Here is a 25,293-nt window from a genome sequence, read left to right as displayed (position 1 = left end):
ATTTCCTCCTACCCATAACTGATTGTTAACCCCACAATTCATCACCAATATATCCAAACAAGGAGGGTCCATGTGGAGGAGGGAGGACAGGGAGGAGGATAACAATGGTACCAACTTGACTGTATTCACTGAGTACAAAAGTAAAAATAAATAAATAAATGGAAAAAAAATCCTTACTAAGCTACATTTTCCAGTTTAACCTATGGATGATAAAAGTGGTATTTTGGACGCTATAAAAGCTCTCAATACAGTTTATACCTCCACTCATAAAAATAAATTATTTGCTATAAATCTGTTAGTACACATACATCATTTAATCTGACTACAGATTGGCAATATATTGTTACTTCTTTTGTATATGGGAAACTTCTGCTACTATATAAATCCATGCTAATTCCATCTCACAGTTATTTTTTGCAGGTACAGGAACTAATTCATCAAAGAAATAACCCAGTACATGTTACCACATCTGCTCCCTTTGAGGCTGCCTTCCACTGCTATGAGCAGGCAGCATTCAAGCTGATCAGCTGGAATTGCTTGCTACTGCGGAAGAAGCTCAAAAATGGCATTCTCTTTTCCATGCTCCAATGACTCTTTTAAACAATAAATTTTCTTGACCTAAAGCTCAGGCTCTTGATATTGTCATGTTTTTATTGTCATGTCTTGCTGTTCCTACATCCCATTTCATACTCCTTTCAGAATTAACTAATCTGTAAGAAATCAAGCATAATGACAACTGACAGACGGGTGTTATACATGTCTCCACCTTTGGTCACCTCTCTTATCTTTATATTACAATTGATACATTTTTAGGATTTACTTGGACTACTGCTCAATCATGAGAAAAGGTTACACATGTCATTACTCATATGCTAACAACTTTGCTATTTTAGGATTGCCCCATAACATTAAAATTGATAATGCTCCTACTTATGGTAGCATTTACTTTTTTGCTGATTGGCATATAATACATCCTACCAGGATTCCATACAATCCATAATACCAGGGTGTTGTAGAATATAACAATCTTACTCTGAAAATATACCTTGAAAAACAAAAACGGGGCAATTATAATACCCCAAAGAACAATTGGCTATGACATTATATGTTATAAACTATGAAATTTTGGATGATGATGGGCACTCAGCTGCACAGAAACACTGGACCAGTATAGCTTTATTCACTGTCCCTCAGCCTATATGGTGGAATGACATTTGGAATAATGGTTGGAAACCGGGCCATGCTAAATTATGGGGTCAGAGATTTGCTTGTGTATCCACGGAAGCAGGGAAGCTTACCTGCGTGGCAGCACAAAGAGTAAAGAGTGAAGCCTTGACATGAAGCAGCAGTGACAAAATTTTGATGTTGGAAACAACCTGTAGGCATCCTTTGAAAGAACTTATGTCATGGTTCCAAAATAAGAAAATGCACCTCCTCAGACACAGTAAGCTTTGTTGCCCACCTGGGGGCAAATTAAAAACAACTCACAAGTGGCTGAATGGCAGATTGAAAATGCTGGTGGAGAACTGAACACTATGACTATGTTCTTTTTTAACATATGTTTATTTATTTGACAGAAATAGACGGGGAGAGAGAATGGGCGTGCCAGGGCCTCCCACCAGTGCAAACTAAATCCAGATGCATGCACCCCCTTGTGCATCTGGCTAACATGGGTCCTGGGGAATAGAACCTAGGTCCTTTGGCTTTGCAGGCAAACTCTTTAACTGCTAAGCGATCCCTCCAGCCCTATGACTATGTTCTTAATGATGCTTGCTCTCATTCATTTCCGTATGGTACAAAACCTATGTCTTCCAACTATTAAACAAGTTGGCCCAGATGTTATAGGTTCTCCTTTGATTTTGAATTGTAATTTTTTTCTGTTCAGAGATGGTGGTGGCCACTGTTAAATGGTATAAAGATGGGAAGGAAATATTCAGCCAGGTTTATATGTTAGGCCCATGGAGAAATGTTACTAATCAATGTAGAAGGAATTATACTCAATGTGGTATATATAAACAGACAGTTTATACTCAGAATGCTGGATTGTATAATTATACAAACTCAAGAAGGGCTGTAGATACTATTTATCTGACTGCTGATATTACTATTAGTTTGTCTTTAGGCTATCCTGAACTTAATAATGATAAGAATTTTTGGATTCAATTAGCAGTTAATACCATAAATAGGAATGCATTTTGCATTAAGGAGGGAACATTGGTGAAGAAATTGCTAGGAATTTCTGTTGGACATGATGAATATACTAACATTACTGTTATTATATTATATAATAGTATACATTAATATATATTGATATCATAATATTAATAAGAAAATAAAAAAAATAATATTATTAATATTTCCCAGGCTGAACCTATGTTGCCCATTTATTTGGCTCTGCTATAGTGGTGTTTATGTATTGACTGTGGTGAGTTGCCTATCCAATGGATTGTAATTTCTTCCTTCCTCCTGGGAAGAGATTCCTATGGGATAAGTTTTTTGAGGGGACTGTAATACTTCATATTAAGCTTTGTCAGCTAATTTTTATGGTATTTGTTCACTAGGAATAATTTTTCCTTTGCAGTTTACATTACCCCATTCATGGCACGCCATCCACAGGCTTCCTGCCAACTGTGATGATCATCTGCATCTTATGAGTATTCCCCAAATAGCCATTATGGCTGCTTTTGTTTTACAGTACCAGGTTTAGTGGTAGGACTGCAGTGAGAAATTGCTCAATTAGCCTGTGTATTTAGTAAAACAGCTCATCTCACTGCCCAAGTCTTCCCTGAGATCAACCTAGAAATAAAGGCTCTCAGTGCATCAGTTATTCAGAACTGACTGGGCTACTGTTGATTTTTTTTTTTTTTTTGATAAAATTTTATTTAGGATGTGAGAAATTCCTGGGAATGTGAGGTTTTAATATCACTGACAATGCCATTATTATTCAGCAATAGTTAGACCAAGTCAAATAAGAGATAGGTAAGATTCATTAAGACAATACCTAGTTTTAGCCAGGGTGGTTGTCTTGGTCACTCCCTTTCCTAGGTCCAGCTTTTGCCAGTCTATCGATGGTTCTCATCATCTCTTGCATTTTAAAATGTCTCCTGTCTTATATTACTCATGCTACCATTTGCCATGAATCTTAGTTTTTAATGTGTTCACAAAGAAAGTGGGACACGTAGGGGTCTTTTAGCCAGTCCTAGTAAATACATTCTATTTCAGAACACTTTGTGATTCTGCTAACAGAATGTTTTGGGAATAAGGACACGTGTGCTTATGCCAGAATGCCAGGAACAGAGTTTGTGATGTCTGTTTTCCTGTTGTTAGGGAGGTCTAATATTCATCTATAGTTTCAAGGTAGCCTGAATGACTCCCGCTTCTAAGACAGGGAGCTGCTGTCTACTTTGTTTTGCCTAAGCCCTTAGCTGAATAAACTGTATGAACCTTGTACACAGAGCTGTTCTAACAAAAGTTCTGCAGGCTGCTGCCTCTGGCCTCCTGTGCAGAATAAATCGCCTGGAGTCCCCAGGTTCTGTGACTTGCCCTGTCACAGCTCAATTCCTCAGCACCAGTCATTTAGAACCTGGAAAGAGGTTCAGTTGGTTGGTGCCAGCAGGTGACAATAACAACACTGTGGATGTAATTTATACAATTTCATATGACAAACACCTGGAGGCCACTGACTCAGTGGCTGTTTTATGTGGCTGTGAATATCCACTACCCTAACTTCTGAGTTACAGACCAGCCAAGAGCTGAAAACAGCTCTGCTGCTCTCACACATCCGAAACTCCCATATCAATAAGACAAGACTGCTATGGTTAAAGGAGTGAACACATACTAATAAGTACTGATTGACTAGAATATAAAGGAAAATGGTTTTAGGGTACAGCCTCTCCAGTTTGCCAAGATATACCATGATATTTCACTGAGCCTTGAAGGTGGATCATCAGAAAGTTCAGGCTGAAAATATATGTGACACACACTTGCCATCTCAGCACTTGGTATGTGGTGGGAGGGAGACTATCTCAATGGAAAAAGAAAAATAGGAAGTTGTGCCCAAATAAGAGTTATATCTTCTGACTTAGCTCAACACCATCTAATTCCAATGTGTGCAGCAGTAGGAATGTGTGGAGGGGTGTTTTATTTTAACTGGAGAAAAACAAACTTGAGTTCAGAAAGTAACTACTTAGGGTAAGGTGTTGTTTGAAATGAGGTGGAATCGTTAAATGCCTGGGAGACATCTGTGATTTGATGGTTTGGAGGGGAAAATCAAGAATACTTTTTCTTTATTGTGGTGCTGTGGATTAAACCCAAGGCTTCATTCATGATGCACAAGGAAAACATTGCAAAATTTTGAGAGTTATCAAGATTGGCTTGAAAAGTCCTCAGCAGAGAGTGAAGGAACAATAAATACTTGGTGTTCCGGGTACTTGCTCCTGTCCTCGCTGCTGCCTTTTCATGTTAGCCCTTTGGCTGAAGTATTTTTCAAATTTGATTTTAGATTAGCATATGAAGTAATGGGTTTCATTATGGCATTTTCATATACACTTTGTTCTTTTTGGTCCTCCCACCCAAGTTTTCCTTCTGTTTTCAAGTCACGTGTATCCAGTTATTCTCTCTCCTTTCTTAAGATTTCTTCACCACCCACAGTCCCCTTTCATATCCACATGTAGTGTGTCTTTCTGGGTGTATGGGACTGGATTGACATACTGGGCTGAGGTTAGCACCCAAATAAATATATACCAACCTTAAAATGAAGCTGTAAAAAGGTATCAACTTCTTGTTAACATGACTGTATGGATTATTATCCTTCTCTTCAACCTGGGTGATATATATGTACATATATAATAAATATGGACACACACATATATATCACATATATAATTGGCATATATATACATATATATATATGTATATATATATATATATATATATATATATATATGTATATATATAATCTCTCAATTAACCAAACTGAATAAAGTTTGGTTTTACAAAATCTTTAAAACAGCTTTGTAAAATTTATATTTTAGTGACAAAATGGAGTAGGAAGTACATTATGGGTTTGTGTTATGTCCTCTGTGGATACTGTTTAATATGACATTGAATCTAGAGCTTCTGTTCATGTTGTGCTCAAAGATTATGGCTTCTTATGTGATATTTTGGGTGTAATACATGGGAAGGGGATAGGAAAACTTTCCTGGGGAAGGGTGTTCCTGTGGAAGATCACATTGACTCACGAATTCATATCATCCAGAATGAGGGGATTTTGTCATGGAAAAGAATTTCCCATAGTAATTTGCTTAGAAAAAAAATTATGTACCATAATAATTGGTTTGTATTTATCTTTATTTATGTTTAGAGTTGCTTAAAAAATTTACTGTCCAAGGGAGGTAGAGACAGTCATTGCTAATATTTATTTAACAGTATATGTCAAACAGTAAGAAGCTATGTAAAAATTGTATCATTTAATATAAATGCAACTATTATTTCCTTTTCATAGGTTATAAAATTGAAATCATGGGCTGGAGAGATGGCTTAGTGGTTGAGCGTTTGCCTGTGAATCCTAAGGACACTGATTCAGGGCTCAATTCTCCAGGACCCACGTTAGCACAAGGGGGCGCACACGTCTGGAGTCCCTTTGCAGTGGCTGGAGGCCCTGGCACGTCCATTCTCTCTCTCTTATCTCTCTCTCTCTCTCTCTCTCTCTCTCTCTGTCACTGTTAAATACATAAATAAAAATAAACAAAAAATTAAAAAATAAATAAAATTGAAATCATAAAAGCCAACTGTTATGTAAGAGGAAAAAGAAAAAGAAAAAAATTACAGGCATTTCAGAGCTGATACACATAACTATTATATTATTTGCAGCTATCAATGTGAAAAGAGACAGGGGATGGAGAGGTAGCATAGTAGTTAAGGTGTTTGCCTGCAAAGCCAAAAGATCCTGGTTCGATTCTCTAGAACCCACATAAGCCAGATACACAAGGGGGTGCATGCATCTGGAGTTCCTTTGCAGTGGCTGCAGGCCCTGGCATGCCCATTCTCTCTCCTTCTCTCTCCCTCTCTCTTTCTCAAATGAATAAATGAATAAATAAAATATATTTTAAAAAAGAGAGACAAATTCATATCAACTGAGGATAAACAGATATATTACTAGATCAATAAATACAAGCTTGTATTTCTCTTCCACTCTGTCTCTCTCATATAAATAAATAAAAAATATTTTAACAGGAAAAGGGTTGGGAAGATAGCTCAGCAGCTAAAGGCACTTGCTTGCAAAGTTTGTGGGTACAGGTTCAATTCTCCAGTACCCATATAAAACCAGATGCATAAAGTGGAATACATATCTGGAGTTTGTGTGCAGTAGCAAAAGGCCCTGGAATGCCTATATTCTCTTTCTCTCATTCTCAAATAAATATATAAATAAATAATTAAAATATTTAAAAAATAAAGCCAAGCATGGTGGTGCATACCTTTAATCCCTGCACCATGAGTTCGAGGCCAACCTGAGACTACATAGTGAATTCCAGGTCAGCCTGGGCTAGAGTGAAACCCTACCTCAACCCCCACCCCCCAAGAAAACAATTTAACAGAATAAAGATGTACAGGCTTGGGCTTCTCTCTACTTGAAGTACCTTTAATGGCTGCTCTCCTGACTTTTTTAAACAGTTTATATGTTCTAGTGATTTTACTGTCTACCTACGCATAGCCACACTTTGCCACCAATAGACTTGTTATTATTCTGCTTCATTAAGCTTTTCCCCATAAGTAATCATAATAATCCTTTGTTTAGCATAGTATTTTTTCACAATGTTTTATGCTGATTAATATTTACATTTTTAGTAGAACCAAAATATTTTTATTTAAATCATCTGCTTGTCAATAAATCAATTTTGCATTTTTCCTAATGTTGACCTCATCAGCACTTGTTCCTGAAAACTTGTTTTTGCTTAGTTATTACATTTTGTTCATTCACCTTAAATGTCTCACAAAGGCATCCTTCTTTGCTGCACCTCCCTTTGTTAACAACTTGTCTTGGCATCTCTCAGAAATCCCCATAAACCCAACAATAAATATTCAGCTTCTGATTTAATAAGCTCTAATATGGTTCAGGGAAGGCTTCCTGCTTATGCCTCTAAAACCCCCTTTTCCAAATTTCTAACATGCCTCGGTGATTTTCAGTACCAGGCCATATTTCCTTTTTGCTTCATATCTTAACTAACTGAGCACCTTGTTTTTCTTCCTTCTAAAAAGGAAAAAAAAAAAAAAAAAAAAAAAATCTTAAAAAAACAAACAAAAAAAACAAAACACAAATGACTTCTATGGTGGCTGTAATTTCATGTGATAAACTGAAACTTCTCATGCTTAAAAAAAATTAAAAACACCAAAACAATCAAATCACTGATGTTATGTTTTAAAAAGAACAAAAGCTAGCCTTAGTAGTTCAAAGAGATAACATCAGCAGTTAGCACTAGGGAGGCTGGGGCAGGAGAACTGCAAGTTCAGGGACATCTAGGGTTATATTATGAGCTCAAAGCCAACTTGGATTACAGAGGAAGACCCTGTTCTGCCCTCTACTCCACCACAAAGCTAAAATGTGATCTGATAAACTCATAAATTAGTAACCTATATTCATATAACAAACAAACTCTTCCAACAGTTTTTTCAATGTATCTAAAAAGTCATAATTTGGGCTGGAGAGATGGCTTAGCGGTTAAGCGCTTGCCTGTGAAGCCTAAGGACCCCGGTTCGAGGCTCGGTTCTCCAGGTCCCACGTTAGCCAGATGCACAAGGGGGCGCACGCATCTGGAGTTCATTTGCAGAGGCTGGAAGCCCTGGCGCACCCATTCTCTCTCTCTCCCTCTACCTGTCTTTCTCTCTGTGTCTGTCGCTCTCAAATAAATAAATAAATAAAAAATTAAAAAGTCATAATTTTCTGTATATTTTAAATTTAAAATTCTAATAAATTTTTTAAAAATCTTCACAAATATTTAAGTAAACATACTTAAACTTGGTAAATAATTCTCTTTATGTTATGCTACCCTAAGTATATTAAATAGACATAAGTTTTAGTTGTAAAAGATCCCTTTATCTCATTATATTTTTATTCTTTCAACTTTGCTACAATTATAAATTTTAAGTGAGGCATCTAAACTTTAAAACATATTTTTATTTTATGTTCATGTGTTATAGCTTGTCTTAAACACTTTGAAGATTTTATCAATGGTTTTTAAAGCCAAGAAGAGTAAGAGAATAGAACAGCTTCCATTGTTTTCACAATTCTATACAACAAAACCCTGTTTGCTGGTTTTTGCTTGTTCCAGTGCTGGAATTGTGTCCAGGTCTCAGTCATACTGAGTAACTGCTTAGCCACTGTCACTATGCGCACTGTGTTCCCAGCCCACAAGAGATTTTTTTTCAAATAATATTTTAAACTTTTAAAAATATTTTTATTTATTTATTTGAGAGAGAGAGAGAGAGAGAGAGAGAGAGAGAGAGAGAGAGAGAGAGAGGGAGGGAGAGAAAAGAAGAAGAAGAGGAGGAGGAAGAAGGAGGTAGATAGAAAGAGAATAGGCATGCCAGGTCCTCTAGCCACTGCAAACGAACTCCAGATACATATGCCACCTTGTGCATCTGGCTTACATAGGTCCTGGGGAATCAAGCTGGGGTCCTTAGGCTTCACAAACACCTTAACCGCTAAGCCATTTCCCCAGCCCTTAAACTTTTTTAAATTCACATTTTATTTGCTATTATACCATGTGATGATTAGACATGTAAGAGTTAATTTTCTCCCTTGATTATAACTCATTTTTACTATCCTTTTGTTTGAAATTAAACTAATAATTTAGTATTCCCTTCATCTAAGATTATACATTTTGCAAAATCTATTCCCTTCATGTTTTTAATTGGTTTCTAAAATTCATACATATATGGACTGGCACTGAATGAATTTACTATGATATTTTATTCCTCCTGTCTACTCAAATGTCATTCAAAATCTCTGAATTTGAATGTATTGAATAACTACATGAACTCCAAGACCTAAGGTGTTCATTGATATCACCACCATTTTTAATAAACTCCTTTAGAAAAGTGTGGTAGCCACAGTTCCTGTATGTCAACAGACCATGACATTTGAGAAAAAGTAACTTCTTCAAAAAGCATAGAATTAGATATTAAAAGATATCTGGACTCTATTCCTTCTTTTTATTCCATATTGGATTGCCTAACTTTGTATTTCATTGATGATGATCAAGATGAATGTATAGCATTTCCATAGGTTCTTTTCTACTTTATAGTTTTTAAAAATTCATAGCCACTAAACCTGTGGAAGCTCAAAGAAAATTGTTATCATCAATGAAGTTAGATCACTTTTTATTTGTTTTTAAAAATATTTTACTTATGCTGATTTATTTGAGAGAGAGAGAAGGAGAGAGAATGGGAGAACCATGGCCTCCAGCCACTACAAACGAACTCAAGTTGCATGCTGCACCATGTGCATCTGGCTATACATAGGTACTGGGAAATTGAATCTGGGCCCTAATACTTCGTAGGCAAGCACCTTAACAGCTAATACATCTCTCCAGCCCAGACCTCTTTTTCTTAATGAAGAAAAGAACAAAGTTTTGTTAAAACTGGGTTTAAACTTTCTCAAGAATTTTCGTGATTGTACTTTTTGATAAGGATTACCTATTTTTGTTATGAGGTTAAGAGATTGTTTGAGGTCATATATATTGTACCTGGCACAGAATATCATTTGAACTTGCACTATGAATAAATTAGTGGAAATGAAATGGAATTTCACATATAGCACAACACAAACCAACTTTGGTACCTTTTCTGTACTTGAAAATTTCTAAAAATTATTCCAGTTTTTTATTAGCATACAGTTTTGGGTAGCATTACAGTATTTTCAAACACACATTGTTTTAGTTAATTGTTGTTGGTTGTTTAGTTAATTCTTTCCCCAACTCTCCTTTCCACTTTTGTGTCCTTTTGTCTGACACACCTTCCTCAGCATCTCTTTTTATACTTTCTTGGTATCTTTTCTAGATTTTTAGGCTTTACCCATATTTGTCTCCATTTAAATAATACATATAAATATCACAAGCTAAGATATGAACACTAGGTTTTCTGAATTTGGGTCACTTGGCTTTAAAGAACTCTTTCCAGATCCATCTATATTTCTTCAAATTTCAAAATTTTCATTTTTTATTTATTGTTGAGAAAAGATCCATTGTATATACATGACACATTTTCATTATCTACTCATCTGTTGACGGGAATCTAGGCCAGTTCCATTTCCTAGCTATAAAGCAGCAATAAACAAAGATGGGCAATCGTCTCTGTGGTAAACTACAGAGCCCTTTGGGCAAATGCCCAGGAGTGGTATAGCTCAGTCTATTTCCAATTTTTTGAAAAACCTCCATATCATTTTCCATAATGGTCTTAACTAGTCTGCATTCCCACTAGCAGTGAATAAGAATTCCTCTCTCCTCATACCCTCATAAGCATGTGTTGCTAGTTTTCTTGATTGGTAGCCATTCTGATTTGGGTGGGATGGTATCTCTAAGTGGTTTAAATTTGCATTTTCCTAATGGCAAGGGATGCTGAACACTTAAAAAATACTTGTTGGCCATGTGTTTCTTCTTTTGAAAACTGTTAATTTCATTAGTGCATTTGGTGATCGGCTGTTTTGTTGTTTAATTTTTATAGTTGTTTAGAAAATGTGGTTATTCGCCCAATCTGAAGTATAGTTGGCAAAGAATCCCCCCCCCCCAAGCTGCCTGTTCCTTTTCTTTGCTGATAGTTTCCTTAATTTCATGTCGTCTTGTCTGTTAATTCTTGTGGCTATTTCCCGTGCTATCAGAGTTCTATTAAAAAAGTTCTTGCCTATGCCTATCTATATATTGAAGTGTTTTCCTTAAAAAAAATATTTTTTATTTATAAGGAGAGATAGGAGAGAGGAGAGACAGAGAGCAGGGCTTCCAGCCTCTGTAAACGAACTCTAAAGCACATGGCACCTACCAATCTGTGTTCAGTTCTCCAGTACCCATGTATTGAAGTATTTCCCCCTAGCACTTCCTGCTTTTATGTGTGACAGGTGATCTATGATTTGATTTTACATTTCTCAGAGAAGAGCAGCAAACATAGTAAAGCATTAATTCAATGTTCACTAATTTAGAGTTCAAGGTAATTCATCCTTGGTTTATCTGAAATTCAGCCCTTGCAGATTATGAAGAATTATATATTTAACAAATTACAGTGGATTTAAACTAATTGAGCAACTAAGCTTAATATTGTCAAGGCATGTACAATAACTGACTGGATGTCTTAATAAAGGTTCATCCATGTAGGAAGCTAGCCTCCTATTTAGAAATACTTTTGTCCTGTACAAGCACTGAGCAACTAAACAGTGTGTAATACTAAAGACCAAGGGATCGGTCTTCGGGATACTTAGAATCTAGTTGGAATTCTAGTATACAGTATATTAGAACAAGGAAAGGAGAAAATAATACAGATTAAAATAATAAAGATTAAAATATTACAAAAGTTAGAAAAGTGAGAGACTCCATTATACAATAATTTCACTGGTTTGCAAAAAGCAAAAACTTAAATGACTTAGAATTTAAGAAAAGGATGAAAGTTTTGCGACTGCTTTCCTCAGCGCTGAGCCCGCGGGCCCTCGGAGGACTCCAGGCGCCCCTCCGAGAGAATCGCTCTCTTCCTCAGCTCCTGTCTCCCCGCGGCCCGCCGGCTCCCACTCGCGGGGCTGAGAGGCTCCCTCCGCGCCACCACAGCACAGCAGCGCCAGCGCGCGCGCTCGGGCGCACGGGCTTCTGGGACTTGTGGTCTCAGTCGTCACGCCCTGCTGCCTCGCGCGGGAGAGACTGCGGCTGCGCGGTCCCTGGGGCTCTGGCGCTCACCTGCGGGCAGCGCAAGCTTCCCGCGCAGGGTGTGGAGCTCGTGCAGCCGCGCGCTCCCGGCCGCCCGAGGGCGCTCTTCCCGTGCGCGAGCCCGGGAGAGGTGCAGCCTTGTCTCCAGAGCTGCGTGTGGGGCCCTTCGGGAGGCGGCGCGGGGCTAGCACTGCTCTTGCCCCAACTGAGCACATTGCATCTAGACCTCGGAGGCGTGGGCTGGCACGCGCGTGGATTTTTCTGGTATGTCCCATCAGAAGGGTCCTGGGGCTTCCTAGGGGAGACACCAGTTTCTGAGCTGCGGGTCCATTCATGACAGGATCGTTGTTCACACGCCAGAGAACTGTGGGAAGGTGTCTCCTCTCTGAGCGAGCTGATAGTTTTGGGGAGACAGATGCACAGCCTAGTGAGGATGGTCCCCACGAAGGGCCATCACGTGCAGGAGTGTGGGACATGAAGGACTGCAAAGACTTTGAGGAGGGGCATGCGCACTATTTAAGGGACAGGTGCAGGCGTGGGGATGAACATTACCTCTGAAGGTTGGTGAGAATAAAGACGGCAAAGGAGAAAACAACGTTTTAAGTATGGATGGAACATGCAAAGGATCAAGAAATACATCTGAAGTAGATCAAGTTGAGTTTAGAATTTGAATAACTTTATAGCTGGGAGCCATAGAAAATAAAGAAATATAGGGCTGGCTGGAGATATGGCTTAGCGGTTAAGGCACTTGCCCACAAAGGGCAAAGCACCCAGGTTCAATTCCTCAGCACCCACGTGAGCCAGATGCACAAGGTGGTGCATGCATACGGAAAATAAAGAAATATATGGTTTAAAAATAATATTTATAAAATACTAAGATTGTAGAAAGAACTCAGTAACATGGACTCTGCACAAACAGGATTTAAAACAAATAGAAATGAGTGGTCTCTAGCCAACACTGACCTGAAACCCAATATATAGAGTCGAGTTGGCCTCAATCTCTCAAAATTGTGTGATCATTTTGCTTCAGCCTCTTTTTGAATTACAGTGTACTCTACCAGTTCTAGCTTTAATAGAATATTGTCACTTAGCAACATTTGTGTTAAGTTCATTGCGCATTCACTTTCTTGGGCATGTTTGTACTACCTTTTTCCAAACTTTTTTCCAAACAATTTTAGTTGGAAAAAAGTAATGAAATTCAGTGATGTAGCAGAGGTTTATGAATTAGTATTCACTATTCTACTTTTGTTACTGCTTCAGAGGGCTTTGCATGAAACACAATTAAAGCATATATAATTTGGCTGACTTTCACCCAGTTAATTTTAGGGGTAGGTAGTGACATAATTCTGATGTAAAATAAGGGAATGAAAACAAGCTGAAAAAATTATGACTGAGTAGATTTTCTTGTTCTTTTTTCCGTGAATGACAGTTAAAATACCAATCTTTTGGTAACTTATTTGTTTTAATATGTATAAGGAAATGATAAATGCTGTGTATTTTGTTTAGCTGTTTAGTGGAATATGCATGTGGCATGTGTACATTATGTTAAATTTTACTATATGAAGACACTCAAATCTGAAGGTCAAAGCCTAAAGTAAAGGACAGTTGAATTAGGTCAAGTCACTTTGACCCATTAGTGAGGTAAACACACTTAATGACTTTATTGTGGAGAATGGAAGGAGTTGAGAGATCAGCTAGAAAGATGAACAATGGTGTGACATGTCAGGGGGTTGCAGGGAAAGTAGATAGTTTTTAGATAGAAGATAATCAGATAATATTACCATAGGAGTCAAATAAGTGTTCTAAGGAAATTGTTTGGAAGGGTCAGATGATGCAGAAAGTAGAATAATTAAGGACTTGGCAATTATACTGCCATCTGTGCTCTTAGTAAGAACATGCAGGTCAGGTAGGGGTATGGAAGAGTTCTTTATTCCATTCATCTTTTTCTTTTCTAAAAATGAGAATAACCTGAAGATGATTTTATATTGAAAGGTAGATGTCAGGTTGGAGGAGGTTGAAAGAGCAGAGAGGAAAGATAAGTAGTAGACATGATTCAGGGTTTGGTGTGCTATGGATTCATATTCTCAGAATGTTGCATATTATGCTGGTTATTTTCTCTTGTTGCTATGATAAATTATATCACATAAGGCAGAAAGGGTTGATTTCAGCCTAGAGTTCCACAAATGCTTCCCATCATGGTAGCAGAGAAAGCATGACAGTAGGATATTCTAACAGATGGCCACATTCGATCCACATGCAGGAAGCAGAGAGCATTTGATGCTGGGTCTCAGCTTGTTCTCTTCTTTAATTCAGTTCAGGACTCAGCCCTTGGGATGGTTCCTCACACAGTTAAGGTGGGTATTCTTGCCTGAATTACTTCATCTAGAAACATTATCACAGATATGCCCAGAGATTTGTTTCCTAAGTCATTTTAGATCCTCTCAAGTTGACAGTCAATATTAACCATCACATTTATGGTTCATAACCACAGGAAGATATTGGCTATCATGTTTGAGGGTTACATCACAGAATAATCAGTTTTCTTATGTGCCAGCTATGTTGCTAGATATAACGCCCACTTTTCTGTACATTCATCTCTTATGTGGTCGTAATGTGTTACCCAGAGGGATTTCTTCTCTGGACAGGTAGGATGTGATCTATGGAGCTCACATGCCACTGAAGGATGTAGATGTCTAACATCTAAATAAATAACAGTTTATCCATGTGCAATTGTGATACCTGATAAAAAAGAATATGACATGTTAGGGAAACCTGAATCAAAAGAAAGTAGCATTACCTGAGGGTACCCAAGAGGACAATTTCAAGCAGAGAATAAATGATTGGTAAAGGATATCCCTCTTGGTAGAAAGTCAGTCCCACTTCCTTGCTACCATCATCTACCCTGTCTCCTTCCTGGCTCTGTGTTAAGTGAGTATTTGAAGTGAGAATATTTTTAGGAACCAAGGTTTCGTAGGGATCTTTCTTCAGCCAACAATTGCTGCATCATGATGATTAAATGTGAAATAAATGACAATTTAATTTTATTCATTTTACTCATGCTACATTGGTATGAATTAGGGGAAAAATAGAGCTTTGGGAATGGCAAATCAATAAGTGGCTGCAGCCACCATAGACTTAGCTTCTTAATATACTGTAGGGGAACCACAACAAGCACAACACCTGTCACTTCTTATTAGGAATTTTTGGTAACAGCTGATGAAAGCTAGACTTTTGTTTTGCTTTCCATTTTAAAATTTAATGCTCTCTGGGTTAAACAATTGGGTAATAAGCATCCACTCATGTATCTGAAGGGAAGCAAGTATACTATTGCTGCAATGATTTTGCATGCATATAGAACTAAGTGTTGGCTAAGTGCTTGGCAATAAATTTTATTGTTAAATTTAAAAGATAGCCTAAAGTTACCTCTATCAAAACTTTTTTTTTTTTTTTGGTGTGATTCAGGAAAAAAAAACCCACAAAAATCTTTCCTTAAAAACATTCTTCTTTGATGTGCAAGACCTAATCAATCATTGGAAGCTCTAAGCTATTAGTAAAAGATATTGCCCATGTGATGCTGTTTGTTACCTGTTTTCACAAAGAAAGTAAATATGAAAGCAAAACTTACAACTGCAGACATACAACCATGTAGGATGTATATGATTTCTAACTAGGACATTCAGGGATTCTTTAGGAATGACAAAATATGTCTTTTATATGCCACCCTTAAAGCATTAATTTTATTTATATCTACAGTTGCCAAAGTTTTGTGTAATGCACTTGAATTAGTATATCAGGCATTCTAGGCACACTGTTTATGTTGCAATTATTTTGAAGTTCTAATGCAAAAGGAGTGATGCATAAGTGAATGGGCATGGTCTTTTATATATTTATTAAAAGATTTTAGTTTTATCTACTTATTTGTCAGAGAAAGAGAGAGAGAGGAAGAGAGAGAGAGAGGCAAAGAGAGAAAATAGGTGCGTCAAGGCCTTCAGCCACTGCAAAAAAACTCCAGATGCATGTGCTACCTTGTTCATCTGGCTTACATGGGTCCTGGGGAGTTGAATCTGGATCCTTTGGCCTTGCAGGCAAGTGCCTTAACCATTAAACCATCTCTCCTGCCCTAAAAGTAATATATTTTATTTATTTATTTATTTTTAAAGGAGAGAGAGAGAAGGAGGGAAGGTAAGAGATAGATAGATAGATGATAGATAGAGAGAGAGAGAGAGAAAGAGAGAGAGAGAGAGAGAGAGAGAATGGTCATGCCAGGATCACCAGCCACTGCAAATGAACTCCAGATGTATGTGCCAGTTTGTGCATATGGCTTTATGTGGGTACTGGGGAATTGAACCCTGGGTCATTAGGCTTTGTAGGCAAGTGCTTTAGCCAGTGAGCCATCTCTCCAGCCTATGACTATTTGTTTTTAATTTTTTAAATTTATTTTATTCATGAGAGAGAGAGGGAAATGGTGCACTAGGTTCTTCAGCTGCTGCAAATGAACTCCAGATGCATGTGCCACCTTGTGCATCTGGCTTATATGGGTACTAGGGAAATGAACCTGGGTCCTCTGGCTTTGCAGGCAAGTGCCTTAACCACTAAGCAATCCTTCCCACCCCTATAAATGTTTTTAATAAATCTTGGCCTATAGAAGAAGGAAACCTTCATTTGTCCTATAGGCCATGGTTTGCTTACTTCTTATTTACCACAGCTCCAAGATTCCCTAGTCAGCAGGGAGAACTACAGATTTGAATGATTAATGGTTGAATGCTACAAAAAAATATTGATGGATTAGCCTTATTGAGTATTATATCATTTCAGCACAGTGAATGATAATTAAGCTTGTTAACTAAGCTTATTAGTTTAACAAAGTAATAACTCAAAAGGATGAGTGATTGAAGATTACCCAAGCCTAAAATGGGCTTTGGGATATTATATTTATTTTCAGGTTCTCTGTTATATAATATTAAATATTGCCATTGAAGGTAGAGCAGATACTATCGTTGAGTACTTGGTTTAAAGAGCAAATCAAAGAAGATATGGGTAAAAAGAGCTAGTGCTGTAAAATGAGAAGTGAAAGATTTGTGAATCCCCACCAGTAAAAATGCTCATAGCATCATTTGGATGCTTAGTTAGAGACTGTATTTCAACATTTCCTTTCAGTCTAGGGCTCTCATTGTTTGCCCTTGGTTTGGGGTGCTTTTCTTAGTGTCTGAGCTACATATTTCCTCTTGGCCACATGATTCTGTCTATCTTACACATCTCTGTTTCCTCCCACAGTTCTGAGTATGACTTATAGCTCCTGTTGGAGTTTCTCTTCTCATAGCACTCTCTCCCATTTCTGGTAAATGATCCTTTCTCTCATGCCTTTAGACCTTGAGGAACTGATGGATGGATACTCCTGCTGTATTGCAGTGATTCCAAGCTCCCAGGTCTTGTGTTACCTCCTTAGTTGTACACAGTTTAAGAAATAGTCTCTGATAACTATTATTGAATTAACCAACTGAGTTACCATCAGCTGTTTTCCCTGGACTCTCATAATCATAGTCTTAACATTTTTCAAAGATATCAAGGGTGTTTCACCCAATGATTCAGCTTTATCAAAGACACTGACTATGTCTTCTGTTTCTCACAATGAGAGGCTCTCAAGGTGAAAATGGTCCTGGAAAGTGACTTTTTTTTCTTTCTTTCTTTTTTTTTTTTTTTGGTTTTCAAGGTAGGGTCTCACTCTAGTTCAGGCTGACCTGGAATTCACTACATAGTCTCAGGGTGGCCTTGAGCTCATGGTAATCCTCCTACCTCTGCCTTCCAAGTGCTGGGATTAAAGGCGTGTGCCACCATACCCAACACTCTTTTAACCTTCCTAATTCAAGCCCTATCACACCCTGCCATGTACTCAAAGAAGGCCTGCCTCAGCTGGCAACTTACCAGTCCTTACATTCTCCCACACATGTCAGACCTACCTGCCTGCTAGAATATGCACCCTCTCTTTTTATCCACAGTCCTTGTCCTACCCATGGGACTGCATGGAACAAGTCTAAACTACACCAAATTCATCTGCGTATTTTCAAGTTTCTTTATCACTTCTATCTGTTTACAAGCAAAGTACCTAGGCAGAGTCTCCTTTAGCCTGGATTTTCTGATCATATTGGGCTTAGCCTGGGCAAGGTAACTTACCTGAAAGAATGAAATTGTAAAGGAGCATCTCTGGTTTCTAAATGTAAGTCAGGGTGTAAACCTATGCCCCCACTGACTCCTTATTTCTGCATATTTAAGCATTACACATCATGTGTGATGTCCACTTAAGTTTATCCTTCTAGTAATGGAATAAGTTATAGTTCAAACTTTCAGTCACGCGAGTAAGATACATTACAATTTGAAGTGGCTACTATCCCATTTTTATCTGCATTAAATTGAAATATCCAAAGTACACTAATTATCTTTTTGTTATTTTAGGGAACACTCTTAAAATATTTTGCTAAACTTACATTTCAAAAGTGAGTAGTAGAGATAAACGGACATCTGTATTTTCAGAATTTTGTCCTTTTAAAACAATTGCCCCGGGGAGTGGGGAGTCGAACAAGGACTTGAGGAGAAGCTAACCAGAATGGGGGGAGGCAAACAGACATAAGAAGTAGACCAAGCTAGGTATTTGTCAAGGTCTTGAAGTTTATTTTTACATATAGGTTTTTGCAGGATTATAGGGGGAAAGAGTCATAATCGGGCCAGAGATCACAGGGTTACTGGCTAAATGCAATTTCTTTGTTTCTTCATCAATTACTGGCAGCACCAGGAGAGACTATCACCCAGGCGTAATGGCGTCTTCATTTCTGGTAATAGATCATTAGATGAGGAAATAGAAACTTAACTTGCTATGTGGTGGTTTCTGTCAACATGGCTGAGGTTTGGTTCATAACTCCCAACATCTCCTCCCTTCTTTTATACAAAAAGAGAGAGAGGCCTTCTTTGCAGCGGTGGGTGTTAACCAACTGGGGGAGTAGGGACCCAACTCCTCCCGTGGGATGTCTTTTTCCCATAATATTTGGCCCTTGGTACCTTTTGGGGAGGGGAGGCAGGGCCTATGTGGCCAGAGAGTGAGGCACGACCTTAATGATAACAGTTATGGTACCAACCTCCATGTAAGTCAGGTTTTTCTCTCAGGGATTTCAGAAGCTGTCAGAGAGGGACCTACCCTTGCGGTGCTTTGCCTCGTACCCATGTTGGTGCCAAAATTGCACTCACTTTATTGTGAGCTGATATGCATAGGTCTGAATCCTATGCAGCTCCTGCAGGAGGGGTAAGTGTTTGGCCATGACAGGTAGACCGTAGCAATAGTAGAGGAGTAGAGGACAGTAGTATAGTAAATAAGTACAGAATGTATGTAGTATAGTAAATGAGTATAGAATGTAAGATCAAGGGAGAGTGACAGCCACAGGTGTTAGGTCTTCAGTGGCAACACCTTGATCCACCAACTCCAATTTGTGATAATGAATCTGCAAAGGCTGCATCTTAATGGCATCAATCTGTTGACATATAAAAGACATGATTTTATTTATAATAATAGATCCAATTGTGAGTAGGAGGATTAAAATAAGTAGAGGTCTTTCCAGCTTTGTCCTGTTAGGAAAAAAGGAGAGTTTCTCAGGGAAGTGTTTCTTCTCTGAATATGTGAGATGTCATTGGAAGATCATTAGCCCATTTTACAAGTCTCTCTGGCAGCCATCTCACAGCATTTTATTTGGTGTCAAACAAGCATACTGATCCTTGGCCCCAAATGAGTACTGGGTCTGGGACATTCTATTTTAAGGTTAATGGATCTTTCCACATAGCTTTGACAAATGTATTTTGTGTGTTTGTGTGCCAAAAGTGATCAGCAGCTGACTTTCCTTGAGCGTCAAGGGTTAAAAAGTTTAAGACAAAGCATGATGAAGAATGTTTTTTTTGGGGAGCCTTTTATGGGCTATAAATCCCCCATATTTAACTTTTGGAGGGTATGTTTAATAGTTTGATGGGCTGGCTCCACAATTCCTTGACCCTGGGGATTGTATGGCATGTCTGTAATATGTTTAATTTGTAGTTGATGACAGAAATTTTGGAATTTTTTCCAGTATATCCAGGACCATTGTCAGTTTTAATAATTTGAGGCTTTCCCATGACACCAAGGCAATTGAGTACATAAGCAATGACATTTTTTGAAGCTCCTCCAGCATGGAGGCTGGCAAAAATGAATTCACTAAAGGTATCCACAGTAACATGGAGGTACTTAAGATGACCACATGAGAGAACATGTGTTAGATCCATTTTCCAGATCTCATTGAAAATTAAACCTCTAGGATTTACACCTAAGTGGGGAACAGGTAGGAGGGTGACAAAGTTTGTGCATTCTTTGACTATCTGGCGAGCTTTTTCCCTAGTGATTTAAAAAAGAAGACGTAAGGTTTGAGTGTTAAGGTCATGTACAGAGTGAGCTGCTTTGGCCTGGGCCACAGGAGAAAGTCCCCTTGTGTCAGGACGGTCTTTGCTAGCATTTTCCAATCATTTACTGAAAGCCAATTATCACTAAGGGCCTCTGGTAGGGTCATGATAAAGGGAGCAGTAGGTCCATAAGAGGAAACAGCACTTTTAAATTCCTTGATATGGTTAAATTTTAAATAGTGATGCTGCTGGGGCTTAATAACAATACTTTTGTTCCTGTCTGACTCGCTATCATCATCTGAATCAGTGGATTGTTTGGAGTGCTTATCTCCTTCAGAGCCTTCCTCCTCTGAATCTGTTTTTGCCCTGCTCGACTCAGGTGGTGAATGGGTTAAAGAATTTGCTCCTGCTTTCACTTGGGCGTGTGTTATTGGAAACAAATGAATATCTTGGGTTGTTTGATTTTAGCTTTGATGTGCTGTATGGGGGTAGGAGAGGGAGAGCGGATTTCTAGGTCCAAGTCAAGGAGTTGTTTAAGTAAGGTGGCCTTTTCTTTTTTAACTGCAAAGAGAGTTTTTAGTGATTGGGCTTCCTGGGAAAGTTGGCAGGTCGCCTGTCGCGTCACTGCTTCTAAATCACAATTGAGAGTTACAGGGGCACAGAAGTGATGCGACTTAGGCATGTAAAGATAGGTGGAGGGTCTGCTATGGGGACTTTGGGGGGTGGCCAGTCAGGGTTGTGATACCTGGCAGCCTCACCCTCCAGCTCTGATTCCTCATCTAGGGAAAGAGGGGTATTGGGGGAGGGGTAACTGCAGATTTGGAGAGAATAGGATAAATGGATTTAAGGGCAGGTGAGTCATCCTCAGGCATAGGGATAATGACAGAGGAGCACTGCAAAGGGGGATCATTTGTCTTGTTTAGTGCCTTTGCCTGGGAGCCACCTGTGGTGCCTGCCTGGAGGGCGGGGCAGCTCGGGGGAGGGAGCTGCTGTGGCAGCAGTAGCCATTCCAGGATCCTGATGGCTGGAAGTCAGTTCCTGAATGGGAGGGGTTTGGCTAGGTTTAAGGTTATTTTTAAGAAAGAATTATCCATCCCTAACAACTTTTGAAATATCCGGTTGACACCGGTGAACCTGAAGTACATTGTTTATTAAGTTCCAATATGAGAAGATTTGAACTGGGACCTTTTCAAGGAAAAAAGTTCTATAGTAAATTTTTAAACAATCTTCCCACTCTCTCCCATCTTGTTTTTTTTTTTTTTTTATCAATGGTACCTTCCTGGGGAAACCATGGACATAAATCTTCTAAGAAGAGGAAATAAATGAGCAAGATCTTTTTTCTTAACTTTTGCCCCAGGAGTCTTGAGGGAGTCTTTAAGTCCCCAGATAAAAAGTTACTGCTTACTTAGGGTCTGTCCCATGATAGCAAAGGAAAGAGGAGAAATGGCAAGACCAAAGGGCAATGTTCCCTGTTGGAGAACCGGCAAGGGGATTCCCCAGTGAGCTTGATGCAAGCCTGACCACAATTTTAAGAACTGGCAGCTGCTCTAAGAGCATTTACTGGCTGTTGCGTACCCCGTTTTGTTGATAGGAAGAGAGGCTAGATAGGAGGTCTTTGCCAACACCCAAATGGGATTTCAGGACTTGCACAGGGAGCTAGGGGCCTTCAGCCAATGCCAGAGGGTAGCCCTGGCCAAGAGGCTTCAGTTGCCCTGTCACTATGTTGCAATTCCACACGATGGCATCAACCAAAAGTAAAAGGAGGAAAAGAAGTGCAAAAAGAAACCCCGTAGTTCTTGTGCCTTGCAAATCTGACTAAATAGTCTTAAATTGTTTGCCTTAGAACTTGTCGCTTGTCTTACCTTAGCGGATCTGTATTACAGGCGGGCTTTCTATGGTGATCATGGTTCGGGTCTGTATAAAAGGTGTGGACTGCCTACAGTGACCTCAATGCGGATCTTCACTCACCCCCCGGTGAGGTGGCGATCCAATGGCAAGGATGGCTGTCCACTCAAGCGATGTTCAGCTTTTTTCTTTGTACCTTGGGCCCCACATTGGGTGCCATTTGCCCTGGCCAGCGGGGTGTCGAACAAGGACTCGAAGAGAAGCTAACCTGCAGATTTGGAGAGAATAGGATAAATGGATTTAATGGCAGGTGGGTCATCCTCAGGCATAGGGATAATGACAGAGGAGCACTGCAAAGGGGGAGGCAAACAGACACAGGAAGGAGACCAAGCTAGGTATTTGTCAAAGTCTCGATGTTTATTTTTACACATAGGTTTTTATAGGGTTGTAGGAGGAAGGAGTCATAATCAGGCCAGATATCACAGGGTTACTGGCCAAATGCAATTTCTTTGTTTCTTCATCAATTACCGGCAGCACCAGGAGAGGCTATCACCCAGGCGTAATGGCTTCTTCATTTCTGGTAATAGATCATTAGATGAGGAAATAGAAACTTAACTTGCTATATGGCGGTTTCTCTCAACATGGCCGAGGTTTGGTTCATAGCTCCCAACAAAAAATTCTGGTCTTGTTTTTTTTTCTGGGCAATAACTTTGTATTATATCCCTTCCATATTGGGGATGTCACAAAATGTATTAAAATGCACCATTTCTTGGTTGATGACTAAATTTACTTTAAGGGAATATTCTGAAGTATAGCCTTAAGTATACTATTAATTTAAGTGATTTTTTATAATACAAACCCAATTAAAAATTTATTTATTTGAGAGTAAGAGAGAAAGAGGGAGAAAGAGGAGAGAGAGAGAGAGAGAGAGAGAGAGAGAGAGAGAGAGAGAGAGAGAGAGAATATGAATGAATCAGCGTGTCAGAGCCTCTAGCCATGGCAAACAAACTCCAGACATATGCATCACCTTGTACATCTGGCTTACATGGGTTCTAGGGAATTGAACTGTCCTTTGGCTTTGCAGGCAAGTGTGTTAACCACTAAGCCATCTCTCCCATCCCCCAATTTTTTTTTAACAGGTATTTCAAAATCTTTCAGCTTCTGTAATTCTTCCTTCTGATTTATTCAGTGAGCTTATTCCCTATTTCAGTTTTTATTAGATTACCTGCACCATGGCAGAACTCTGGAAAATATGTCCTTTTGTATTTAATGTGTGCTTTGGTTTAGGCTGAAAAATGGAGGAATTAAAAAAAAAAACATTAAAAAGTAATTTTGATTATTGGGAAGTGAGAGATGTAACATTCTTAATCCTTAGTCTATTGCTATAAAAATCTGTTTCCCAGGCTGGTTATTTTTTGATATCTTCCTTTTGTTTACATGAATGTCAGACCCTAGCAATATTTAAAAAAAACAAAACAAATAAAATATACATTTGATTATTTTAATCCTCACCCAGATGGGATTTATATGAGCTGCTTGTTTATGATAGGTCCTTCTTGTTATCTCTAAGATTAATGATTTAAAAAATATATAAAACTACCTTATTTCTATCCTGAACCCCTTATATACTTTTCCAGTGGTTTATCGTTCACTCACTTGTCACTTTTCATCTGCTTCCACACTTCTCCACTTCTCCCTTTTCCACTTCTCCCTCCACTCCACCCAGTATATTAAAGACCTAGAAGAAAGGGACTTGCAGGTCTCCAGTACCTGGTACAACCAGGCAATGGTGATGTACATTTGCTGATAATATAAATTTCTTGTGATATACTTCTTTTATATAACAGGGCACCAGACACTTACATAGTTCTCAAATGCAAAAAGCTATTTCTCTATTACTTTGATCCTAAGTAGTGTTTTAATATAAAGATAGTTTTTGTCTTTTAATTTAAAAATAATCTAGTTTTCATCATCTCCATCATTAATTATTACTAAGAACTATTTCTACTATGTGACAAACAGATTATTTGAAGTTATATGTACTTCTGATCAACAATGTTCATCAAGATCCAGCTTCCCAAGCAGGTATGTCATATCAGTGTGTAAATGCAAGCAGCCACAACTCAACTGCAGAGAGCACTGTGTTGCTCAAAGATCTTGACGGTGTCATTCAGAATAGATCACTGATGTTAAAATATTAAGTGGTAAATAATAAACTACTTAGTTTCTTAAACTTTCCCTAAAAAAGATGGCTACTGCTTAAGAACACTAAGGAAGGATGTGATACAAGCTACTTGGCTGGGAGGCAGATTCTTCAATTATTAATATGTTTACCTCACTTTTAGCAGTCATTGATAAGCAGCTATGATTCAGTGAAGTATTAAGGAAACCACTTCAAAGCATAATGTATTATGTGAGTAAATATTTTAGCAGCATTATTGTACTTTTTTTTTTTTTAACTTTCCAGTAATTTCAGCACATGTTTTTGACTGGTGTCTGTTCCTTCATCGACCTGATGTTGGAGTCACATTAGAGCCTTTCTTCACTTGCCCTGTCCAGGCTGGCAGCTAGTCCTATCATTTGCAAACACAGTTCCAACCTTCCCATATACATTGTGCTCACTTTTGGTGTTTGGGCCTGGCTCTCCTTCCAGCCTTCTTCATCATCCAATGCTAGCGGTTCCCCATCTCCTTCCATCTCAGAAAACTTTTCTTCTTTTTAAAATATTTTTATTTATTTATTTGAGAGTGAGAAGGAGTGGGGAGAGAGAGAGAAGCAGAAAGAGAGAGAATGGACACACCAGAGCCTCCAGGCGCTGCAAATGAACTCCAGATGCATGTACCATCTTGTGCATCTTGCTTACATAGGTCCTGGGGAATTGAACCAAGGTCCTTTGGTTTTACAGGCAAGTGCCTTAACTGCTAAGCCATCTCTCCAGCCCAGAACACTCTTCTTAAAACCCCACTTGAATGATTTTTTCATCCATTCTCCTGGCTACATTAGCTTCTAGCTACCCAATATAGGAAGATCAGATGTTTCAAACTGATACTTAAGACTCATCTACTTTAAAAAAAAATTCCTTAAAATACCATATTTATTATCGTAGGAGGGCTTGCATACTTCCATGAAGAGCTATGCC

General features: G+C 38.6%; 1 protein-coding gene across 1 annotated transcript in view; it reads left to right on the top strand.

The window, feature by feature from the left end:
• The first annotated feature begins 12,003 nt into the window (after positions 1 to 12,003).
• The window catches only part of Mei4 (meiotic double-stranded break formation protein 4), a 193,792-nt gene continuing 180,502 nt past the window's right edge, over positions 12,004 to 25,293 (top strand). The window contains exon 1 of the mRNA XM_004660399.2: positions 12,004 to 12,164. The gene's annotated coding sequence lies outside the window, so the exon portion shown is untranslated. The remainder of the gene's footprint in view (positions 12,165 to 25,293) is intronic.

This window comes from Jaculus jaculus, chromosome 10 (assembly GCF_020740685.1).
Source record: "Jaculus jaculus isolate mJacJac1 chromosome 10, mJacJac1.mat.Y.cur, whole genome shotgun sequence".
NCBI lineage: Eukaryota > Metazoa > Chordata > Mammalia > Rodentia > Dipodidae > Jaculus > Jaculus jaculus.
This window is presented reverse-complemented; position numbering and strand designations above follow the sequence as displayed.